At 46.0% G+C, this 12,072-nt stretch overlaps 1 pseudogene; it reads left to right on the forward strand.

Moving 5' to 3' along the window:
* Positions 1–8,475: 8,475 nt before the first annotated feature.
* LOC109942374 (UDP-glycosyltransferase 72B3-like) lies at positions 8,476–10,242 on the forward strand (annotated as a pseudogene).
* The last annotated feature ends 1,830 nt before the right edge of the window (positions 10,243–12,072 follow it).

A 12,072-nucleotide genomic window follows, 5' to 3' on the forward strand; every position in this document is an offset into this window, starting at 1 on the left:
TGCAGGAGACAAAATTAGTAATTTATTGTAAATAATAACTACTTCATAAATTTAGCGTATCGATGGGCTCACATAATCAATGTTCGGACAACAGAACTGCTTCTCATAGTCTTCATCGATGACATCACGGTCTCCACAATCGCATCGAGGCGGTGAGTCCATCCGTCTTTTTGTTGCTACCTCCTTCTCTGCATCCGTCATTGGTGGAGGATTCGGGGGAGGAGGTACCCAACGCTTAAAACGCTCATGACTAGTCCTTCCACTCAACCAATTAACGAAAAGAAGATATCGAGGGTCAAATTTATCAGGACCGTCGATCCACTGGAAAAAGAAACACCTCTGATGCCCCTAAAATAATGGAAACGAAGCACTATTACACAACTACAAAATAATGAATGCGAACAAAATTAAGTGACAAGTCATAAGCTACGTACGTCCAAACCGCCACAAAGGTAGTAGCAGCGAGCAGCCGTGTCTGGATGTTGTGATTGATGTACCCAAGCCAGTCTGCCACAGTCACAGTTAGGCACGGGGAATTCAGGAGGAACATGAGCATCCTTACTAGATACGTCCGGATATAACTCCCGAGGACGACCTCTCTTCTGCCACAACGCCTCTCGGTACATGTCTTTCATCTAATAAACGATTATAATTATCACTTGTGCCTAATATGCTTTATAATAAGTTTACACAAACTAATAATCGAAATGATAATATAATAGGTTTATACAAACTATTAAACTATGAAACTAACAACCCAATATACAAAACGAATCAGTTGGACACCATACCTTAGTCTACGAAGTGAACCAACTCAAATCTTTGAATCCAGCAAATTTTGACGAAGTTTGGAAATGAGAGGAAATGTGCTGCTCTCGGCCAGCCGCGCGGCCGTTTTTATAGGCATTTGTAGCTCGGCGCCAAGATCTGTGGCGCCGAGCTAGGTGCCACGCGGACATCCACGTCACCCCTGCCCGCCATGGCCACGTCAGAGCTCGGCGCCATAGGCTGTGGCGCCGAGCTGTGTTACCTCGGCGCCACAGCCTATGGCGCCGAGCATCGGGTCCAAACGTGCAAATAAAATTTCTGGGGGTCCAAACGTAAATTTGTGTCACAAAAGGGGCTAAAAAACAAAAAATGGTCTTGCCGATAAAATGTCACGCAAAAAACACTCGGTAAAAAACACTCGATGAAAGAGCTCTTGCCGATAAAATGTTTGCCGAGTATTATTTGCCGAGTGTAAAATGGTCTTTACCGAGTGTCTTAGATACTCGGCAAAGAATGTAGTGATGGCTTTAAATAACCATTAGTATAAACAATAAGACAAAGTCCTGTAGAAATGTACCTACATGGTCTAGAGCTGTGAGCTCTACTGTCTACTTACACTGCTGGAAGCAGACAACTCCATGCAAAAAAGGAAGATATGTATATACTTTCTGTTGGTTTCTGTACTTCGTCTCCATTATTACTACTACTATAACAATCTTTTTCGGAGGAAGAGCATTATAGGTTAACAGAGACAAACAAATCATTATATTTGAAGGCACACGTTAGTGCAGCTTATTTAGTTATTTGTGAAGGCCCGCCTCCGTTAAACATACTGGCCTCTATTCCAAATTAAAGTTCATTTTGGCTTTTTAACACATTCATACAGTACTTGGTACATGCATGTGTGTCTAGATTTCCAGTTGAATATAAACATAAAACAAAGAGCTAAAACAAATACTAATTTAGGACAGAGATAGTATTAATAAATACAAATATTATGACCTGCGCACTTAGCGGGAAAAAACATTCTACCACTACACCACACGCTTAATTCAGAGTTATTTTGAGATAAGCTTCTGAAAAGGAAGGTGCATCTTATTAGTACGTGTATTCTATCACTCATAATAAGTTTTGGGCAGGATGTCACAAACTTCTAATTGAAAGGAGTATAATACTTATATAATATCACCGGTACACCAATTAATATGGATGTAAATGATATGGATATTATCAGTCCGTATTCGAATTTGATCCATCTAAGAGGACGGGGACCCGATCTGTATTTGAGTCCGAGTATTCAGTATTCGATCCGTATCCGATTTATATCTATATCCGTATACTTAAAGTTATATATTTTAGATATCAATATCCAATCAAAACTTATCCGACACAACTAGACGACTAGAATCCGAAAAGAATAATATGAAAATAAATATGAAAAAGTAATATCCGTTACGATCTAATTACACCGTACCCTACCAATTAACGACAACATATAAAAGCAGGAAAGTCTTATCTCCCCGTACTATCGTCATTTCACGATTCATCGTGACAAACTCTCTTGTCTCATACGCTTGGAGCTGCAGATCGGTCAAAAAGGTTGATGGCCTGAAGAGACAGATGAAATAAAGGCCGCCGCACCGCAGCGTACATGCGTGGAGACGGGTGTCTTTTGCTGTTATTAGGGGCCTTTCTAGCTATATATCCTCACAACACAAACTTGTGACCGGTCGGCGACAGCATATGGTTGTACCGGCTGTTCTTTTCTTTTCTTTTCTGGCTAATTCGTAGTACTACGAAGTGGGCCTTAGCTTCGTTTTTGTTTTTGACAGCGGTGGAAGTGAAATCGACTCCCGCTATTTTACCCGGCTCTGCCGTCTATACGTGGCGAGGTGTCGGGGCGGCGATTGGCATCTTGGAACTCCCAAGTTGCACTGGCCCACTGCTGGCAGCGTACCTCGCGCGATCTGCCGGCCCATCTATATACGGCTCGTCCGATCCAGAGGTCATCTGCGCGCGCGCGCTGATCGTCTTTTTTAGGACGACAATGCATGGTGATCGTCATTTACAAGCAAATGTATGTACTCCAACTTTGATAAAGTCAGGATACCCAAGTCGTCGGAAAAGTACACTCCACTAGCTAGCTACTACATATATGTAACAGATTTTCCATACGATACGCACGGTAGGTCTAGTTGAAAGGTGTCGACGTCCGATCGGTTCCGCGGCAAATGCGCCGTATATCATCGTGACCCGAAATTAAGCTCAACCTTAATTAGCGGCCCGACCAAGCCGCGTGCCGCACGTTCCCATCTTCACACCGAGAGATCGATGGAGCGAAAGCGAGCGTCCGTCCAGCCGCCCGCGGCCCGCCGGGAGGGAATTGAATTGAACGCACACGACGTAGTGCACGGCACGCCCCACCGGCCGGGGCGACGACGTCGTCCGACCACATACGACCGACCCCAGCGCGGCGGCCGCTAGCTTTGACGGCGACGCGGCCCGCGCCGACCGCGCACAGCCCATGCCCGGCAGCAACCACCGGCCGGTCGGCGCTCGTACCACTGTCGCGGTGTCGTCGCTCGCTGGCCGATCGCATTGCACTCCGTTAATTGTTGGACGACGCGCGCGCGCATACAGCATGCATGTTGTTCCGCCGTACTGTGCATCACGACGCGCGACTGCGCCACCCGCGGACACGCACGCACGCATATTGGCAGGCGCGGCGGTATACAAGTTCCGGGACCATAACAGATCGATGGAGCCCGGCCGTACGTGGTGCCGGTTGGCCGGCCGGCGGGCCGGGACGGCGTACGGTACGCGCGCGCGAGAGGTGCGCCGGCCGGTATGGAGGCCACGCGCGCCAAAATTAAGGGCCGTTTGCGTTTGGTCGCCGTCCGGCCGTGTGTACCTGTCCTCCGTAGCGAGCGAACTCCGTCAACGCGGAGCACGCGCGCCACTTCGCATTGTCCTCCATATGCATCTTGCATGACAGTAGCTAGGACGTGGATATATGCATGCATATGCATGGGCTTCCTTGTTCCTTCCTCTATTCTAAACGTGCCCCCAATAACACAATTATGTTACTGCCCGCTGCTTCGACCTTTCGAGTCCATTGTCCATCTGATCTTTCTTCTTCGTGCTAGATGGCGGACCGGAGGTGTGAGTTTACTAGGGGTTAGGTGTAGTAGCAATTTGGCAGCTTGCCACGCCATGCAGCCTAGTATATCTAGCTTATTATCTCTAGCTAGGCTATACGTCTACATATCTAGCTATGGCTAGCTTGCGATTACTTTGACTAAACACCCAAATGGAATCGTTCGTTTCGACGCACGCTGCTAGCCTCTTCGATTCCCATGCAGCAGACGCAACGTGATAAAATTCGATCTCATCTCATCTCGTCGTCGTCGTCAGCACTGCATATAGTGTCATTATTCGACGAGAGAGAAACCAAACCGAGAGAGGTGGCACCGGCACGCATACCCAATCCCACCAAGAACACAGAAAATACTCGCGACGGGTTCGTGTCCCCCACGATCACCGCCCATCTGCCGACTGGCGCCGCGCCCCCTGATACTGTATTGCTCCTGTCCAAGGATCGACCGGCACGCCCGTGACAGCCCTGTCCGAGACGCCGGGACAAATCGGATCGGATCACTTGCCAGGCCTGGTACAGTGCGATGGTTCATGCATTTGCCCTAGTTCCCCGTAGCCTAGGGTTCAGGAATCAAAGGAGCACACAATACAGTGAGCTAGTACTATACTAGGAGCATGCCGCAGTAGTACTCCCTGCTGGCGTCGTCTGACCGTCCCCAGCACTCAGTCCCAGCTTAATTTGCTAAAAGAAACGTGCAACCGAAAACTGACCGACATGTGTTACTGGCGTGTATCTGTTCCGACCGACCGAGCCCCACAAGACGTGGGTGTCATCTACTGTCATTAACTCCCGATGCCATCCTCGTCGGAGTTAATGTGTAAAGGCATTAGCGGCAAACCGGCAGATCGATCGATGATGGACGATAATCACGGTTCTGAAATTAGTGTCTCCTCGCTATTTTGACCTTGGATCACTACAGTTTCTATATATAATATACAGTTTCTTTGTACAACAGAAACAAATATGAATTGTAGTGGTTAAAGACGACTGCATATTAGTGCAAATCGACATAATACATGGGGTAGAAGGCGCATATTCATTTTGTTATTGTGGAAGCAGACATGATCAATGATGAAGAGTGGACAATATTGGCGATGAGATTATGTTATTGAACGAATCGAGGAGATTGATTTAGATGGTTTAGCATAAAGCCAACACTATGGATGCATGATGACCATGTTCAAAGTACATGGGGGAACCATGCAAATAGATTGACAAATACCATGCATGTTGACGACACAATGACATAGTTGAGGACACCGTTGGCAGTGATGAAAATGCAACAGTACGCGGAGAAGGCTATGAGTGACAATGTTGCTGTGTGTAAAGTTATGTAGTAGAAATTATTAGCGCCTCACAAGTATCCTCATTTTTACTTAAGGTATTAAGTAAGCAACATGGTGATGCGATATTCAAGCTAAGGACTAGAGGAGGGAGAATGAAATGGATTTTTATACGAGAAACTATGTTGACATGGGAACCAAAATAGAAGTGTGATCCTACCACCTTTGTCTACAAAGGAATGCAATTTCTAGATGCATTCTCGGTTGAAATGTCCAAAGTTTAAGCAAATATATAGGTAAAAATATTAATATTTATGGTGCTTACATTATAAAAACATATCTCATAACAAAACTAACAATACTTATTTGATACTATAATATGTATATAGTCAGTTAGTTAAACTTGAGATACGTAACTTGGTATTTATAGAAACTATCAACTATAATACAAACATTATACTTGCTCTTAGCTTCTAACTCACCATATTTTGGCAAGTATAAGTACCCCAAAATAACATAATTCAATCATGCGGGCAGCTACCCCAAAATAACATAATTCAAGCATGATAGTTTCTATAAAATGGAGCAAGTATAATGATAAGCAAGTATAAGTATAATTTGATACTATACTATGTATATAGTCAGTTAGTTAGTTAAACTTGAGATACGTAAGCTTGCACATTGGCAGTACCACCCCAAAATAACATAATTCAAGCATGCCTCGAGCCACTTAAAAGGGTAATCTTTTGCGCGCTTCTCCATGCCAACTGTGGAGTCAAACCTAAACTTGCCCGGAACACATCTCTCCACTGGACCAGACGATCCACTGGCAGTCCATTAACGCGGATTTGGTCTGGGCTAAACCCCTCTGCCGCGAGATTAGCTGTACATTAATCCTAGATTAACGCAAGCCTGCTTCCCTGCCTGCCTATACTGTCACCCGGTGCTTACATGTGACTTGGTATTTGCGCCCTTCCTTGGGGGTCATATGGCCCATGTGATGTTTTGAAGCTTGAGAGCAGCTACTAGCTAGTAGGGCCCTGCACATTTCCGGCACGACAGCAGTGGCCGTACGTCCCTCTCGTGTCTGGTAACTCCATAACGGTTTTTCTGGTGAGCCTGCTGACAAAACAAACGAGCAGGACCAAACGATTCTAATACAGTACAGTATTTGTCTATAGTGTAATCGAGGTGATTGTCTAGAGCTTGTCCTCTGTTACTTTGGCTGCACGGTATATAGCCAGCTACGAGACCGCAAGTGGTGAGCATATATATATATATATATGCATGCATGTCCCTACGGCACAGGGTCGACTGCAGTGTGCGTGTGGTGACTACTAGTAGCGTGCACTTGCATTGGTTGCATTGTTAGATTCGATACAAGCACACATTGGTGATGAAGTATTACGAGGAAACTTTAGATTTGCGTGTGAAAATTGTGTGATAACTGTGATAGTTAAGACTTGACTAGTTAGTTGCCCGTGCGTTGCAACGGTATTTATATATCATACAAGTACACCTTACTTAAATGAAATATTTGACCGATCTATCTTTTGTATAACACAAAGAAACATGAGCTACAGAGGTAGAGGATGGGCACTCTGATCCAAACGACCACGATTTGATCCTAGCATCCTCCATTTTTTCAACAAAAATCACGCTTTAAAGGTGTAGAGAGAGATAGTTGTTTCCTCAGTCTACACACACTCGATAAATCAGCCACTTGTTCAATACGGGAAGACCCCAAAAGAGGGTTGTCATCCTTCAAGCGAGCAACTGAAAAGAAACAAAGACATGTCGTCAGCAGCGAAAAAACAAGAAATAATTAAATTGGAAAGCATGGATATATATACCATAGCGTGCAATAGCATTACTCTAAAAAACATGGCCATTAGAGCAACTCCAAAAGTTCCCTTAAAAATTGTTCGCCAAAACTTGTGATTGGGGGCTGTTAGAAAAAAAATTCCTAAAAAGATGTAAACCTACACCAGAATGTTAATAACTTCCCTGAAAATTTTTAAAACTAAAAACTGGGCTACAACAAGCTGTATTGGGCCACCGAAGGCTGTTCGGCTGACTCATTTCCCCAGCCCCTCCCCTTCTGTTGATTCAGTATCAGACAATAGGGATACAGGTACAAATGAACACACATGTTGCTAGGAAAACAAATGATAAGTGATTCTACAGATGCTTAAAGGTTGCCAGGAACACACAAGTTTCCAGGGAACACCTTATCAACAGTTCTAGCTGACGTTGAGTTAGCTCTAGCTCATCCTTCTATAGAACTTATATGCATTTTATCTATCTTCCCCTTTGTGTTGTAAGGGAAAAAAGAACTGTTCTTCCCATTAACGTAACAAAACAATTCTCAGGGCACGACTTAGTTGAAGGTTGAGATAAAGAACTGCATACTGTTGGCTGTGTGCTCCATTGCTACAGAAGAGAACACGGAAAGGTCCAGTTAGTTTCGATTCAAAGACGACAATTAGGTTTTGGGATGCATTTTGGTCGCCTCTTGGAGGTGCTCTTAGGAGTCTCCAGAACAGGAACCTGAAGATAAATTGTTAGTTCGTGAACCAAAAGTATTCAAAGATCCTAAAAGAACTTGCTGATTTTAACGATTCTTAGAAAAAACTAATCAGAATTATTATCAATATGGTTGCTCAGACAGTCCCTACCGTTGTCATAATCAACCTTCTCACCCTTCATGGTTAAAAAATATAAATTCCCCCAAAACAAAAAATGTGCACATGAATCCACACTTTTACCCCACCCGAAAGAACCCAAAAGAGCAAAACTGAAAAAATAATAACCATAGACATAGCAATATGATGCCTGTCTTATTATTGTTCATGATAGCATTCCCGACGAGGTCCAGAACCTGTTCACAAAAGGAAACAAAGTGAATCGACACTCGAGAATTAATATCCCAAATTTGAACAATGGAAAGAGATCTGACTTTTCAGGTCATCGATGGATAAGAGAGTTGGTCAAGTGAGAGTAGTTATCTCTAGAATTATTACCACAAATCATTGGATTTCCGGCCATGCTATATAGACAAACAATAAAATCAAAGTGTGACTACACAAACAGCAATCCTCTGCACGCGTACAAAACGCACCACACTTGCAAGCAAAACTCTATGGCATGGTGACTGTGAGCAGAAGACAACCCGCCGCCGTGAGAAGAACCACTCAGAAAAGGCCCCTCTAGATCAACACCGGGAATCCTAGATCGAGCAAGAAGCCCGGGCCTTTGCACGTGACCATGCTGGCCACGCCAGGGTTGGGCCACCTGATCCCGCTGGCGGAGCTGGCCAAGCTCCTGGCGGTGCGGCGCGACATCCCGACCATGCTCATCAACTTTGCGTCCGCGACGTCGGCCACGCAGCGCGAGTTGGTGTTGAATTGAATAGAACTGTGATAGGTTGGTATTTGTGTAGGAACTTTTCTTGAAAGAATTTACAAGGGTCGATTCCTGCAAGTATTTGTAACTTGACGAATTGAAAGAGTGCAGGTCTATCCAAAGGCATCAAACATACCAAACCTAACAGCAGCCATTGTCATGCTTCAAAGACCACCATGCTCAAAAGAAATTTAATAGAGTGCTGCAGGTAAGGGCCAAGCTCAATAGATCAGGCTGTGCCACTTAATCCAATAGTCCCCAGCAACTCCTACATAAGTGAAATTAAAACAAAATATAAATGAAACTGTAACATCTTTAGACATGCGAACCAAATTTCACTGCAAGAAAATAGAAAACAATGAAATGATAGACTACACATGTTAAGAATTATTTGTAACAGATACCTGTTGTTTCCCAGGGAAGGGAATGGATTGGTAAATGCGGTGCTAGTATCACTGACATCAGAATAAACAGTTCTCGCGTCGTTGCCGCCGTCCGTCACCTCGTGGGTGATGCCGCCCGTCGACCTCTCCGAGACTCCGACCTGCCCCGCGTCGCCGCCTTCGAGACGCTCATGACCTAGGAGTGCACGTGCTCACTCTCGATGCTCGCGGGCCTGCTCGTGGAGCTCCGCGACACCACCCGCCTCGTCGCGTTCGTGACCGACCAGTTCGGGATAACCTTCTTCACCGCTGCGCATGACGCCAGTGTGACCGCACAGTGCCTCTTCATGCCCATGAACCTCCATGCGCTCTCACTTGTCCTCCACCTCCCCGAGCAGGCCTCCTTCATGCCCGGCGAGTTTCGGGACCTTGCCGAGCCGGTGCGCCTGCCCGACTGCGTGTCCATCCCGGGGCCCAACATCGTCTTGCCATTCCAGTCCCTGTGGACGCGGACAGGGCCGGGACTGCCCTCGACGCCGTCGGTGGCGGTCGAGACGCGGGCAGAGAGGGCCCGACGGAGGTGGAGCAGCGGAAGGTGCATGCGGGCAGGAGCGGAAGGGCGAGGGCGCCCAGGGAGGCGTGGAGCACGGGCATCGGCCCCGACAGTATTCCGAGCATCGCGACGGCGGGGTGGGGGAATGGACCTATGCGGGGCGGTCGCAGAGTGTGGGCGAAGAAGGGGGTGGTTGTGGACGAGACGGAGCGACGGCGGGGTGGGGGAATGGACCTATGCGGATGCGGGGGGAGCGGGACGCGGCTGGGGGAGCGGGGCACGCGGGCTGCCATGGATTGGTGCAATTTGTGGGCTCGCGTCGCACAAGGAAAGGGGGAGCGGGGCGCGGGGGAAGCCGACGCTGTTGGGGGAGCGGGGCAAGGCTGCCACGCCGTCCCACGATTTGTGGGCATTCTCGCCGATCTCGCGTCGCGCAAGGAAAGGGGAGCCGGGCGCGCGGGCAGCCATGGATGGAAGCTGGCGCTGCTCCCGCGGCTGGGGGAGCGGGGCACGCGGGCTGCCGGAGCGGGGGACTGGTTTGTGGTCTCGCGTCGCGCAGAAAGGCAGAATGCGATGCAAAGGCAGAACCGTGCACCAAAGAAAATATGGACGTCTACACTACTGACTTATGTAGTAGTAGAGATTACGTGTACGGAACAGTTGACCATTACAAAATGTCCTAGTGGGTCCTAGAGCATATACAATTCTGAGCCTTTGAATTGATTTTCCGATTACAAGAGAAGATTAAGAGACTGTACGATATGACTCTGAGCATCTTAATCAAAAATATAGTTAAAAGACAATACATACAAAAAGTTGTGAAGAGACGTACTTTGTCTCTTGCTTTTTCGCATTTACCCATAACGTCCCCTCAAAATACTCTTAATTAATAGGGTTGTACATGCCCTTATAATAGAAAACTTTGACTGAGATTTCGATGTATTTGCTCGAAGCGCGACCTTTTTGAGCAAAAACTATCTCTACTCCTTTAAAGCGTCAATTTTGTGCATCGTGTGCCACGTGTGAAGCGTGTAGGTTTGTTTCTCTCCCCGCTTCTCATCTAACATTGGGCCCAATATGTCGTTACACCACAGATCCACATATGTGTTGTTACATTACAGATGGACTGTGAGAAACTTGTCGGTGTTTTGAACCTCGCTCTCACAAGTAATTTATTATGCGCGTTACGAGCTCCAGACAATATGTTCGGTGGGCGCAAGATTTATAATGGTTCGACCAGAACGTCCCTACGTCCAGTCATTGGTGGCTTGCGCTACCGACACCATTAAGAATCAAAGCTCGTAGTAGGGGTTACAAGCAAGGGGAGAGAGGGAGGAGAGGCTCCCAAGTCTTGTTTGTGGTGGCAGTGGTTATAAGGTGGAGTCATAACTAAGTCTTGGCTTGGCGACGGGTGTTGGGGGTCTTCGTCTTTCGAAGGTCCTCAAAAACATGATTTAACAATGCTTCTGGAGTATAATACATGAACAGGTACCTTCGGACTCGGATAAGAACCACAATGTGAGAAGCATAAAGAATATGAAGGTTGACGTAGCGTCGAAGCTACGCGCAAGAGAGCTTCGATATGACAGCAGAAAAGGGAACCGACTTAAAAGGAAAAAGGCCATTTAGACCTCGATGAATCACTATAGAGTCATTAGTAAATGTAAAGGGCATGGGTGTAATTTTACATGGGCTGCGTCCCGTGTCTATAAATAGATGAACAGTGCTCCCGTACTGTTCACGCTGACTTGTATTTGCTCGTGCGTCACACTTGTACTTTTACCTTCTATCAAGCCGAAGGTACACTTGTAATTTGATATCATTTCTATTTATCCATGATAATAAAATAGAAATGAGCTGATAATATTACATAATTTTTCATGTTATCTCTTACATTCTATATGATTCTCCTTTTATTATCGCATATTGCAATCATGAAGGTATGTCCTTCATGACCTTCGTCTGAAGATCATTATATCCTAAGGGAAATAATGTCTCGAAGGACGAATGGCATTAACATTTGACATTTTTTGTGTTGTCTTGTTCTTAACTCATAGCATTTGAGAACAAGTTCCCAACAACGGGGTTCCGGCCAATAGGTCCTCCTCTTATTTGTTAGTCTTCTGGGTTTGTCTTCCTTAGGGACCGTCCTTGCGTTGTCCGCCCGAGAGAGAGAAGGACATCCCGAGTCCGGGGGTCGGCCTCCTTCTTTTATAGGCTAAGGAAGGGGCCGACCCATGATGGCTTCCTTAAGAAGAGCCACCATACATTGTTAAAATTGGACGTCTGTAGCATCCCAAAAATTCAAATCCTGAAATTTTCTCAAACTCGCTCTAAATTCAGAATGAATTTCAAATTTCATTTCAAAATGTTGTTTGCGAGTTGATATCAACAAATAAATTATAGTGGTCTATATTCTCTCCAAAATCCTCCTCAAAGTATCCTACAAATATTTCCCCAGTGATCACCCTCAAATTCTTTTCAGAAATACTGCCCAGATATTTCTCCAGTGATGCCCCTCAA

This window comes from Zea mays, chromosome 1 (assembly GCF_902167145.1).
Source record: "Zea mays cultivar B73 chromosome 1, Zm-B73-REFERENCE-NAM-5.0, whole genome shotgun sequence".
In the NCBI taxonomy this organism is placed as follows: domain Eukaryota; kingdom Viridiplantae; phylum Streptophyta; class Magnoliopsida; order Poales; family Poaceae; genus Zea; species Zea mays.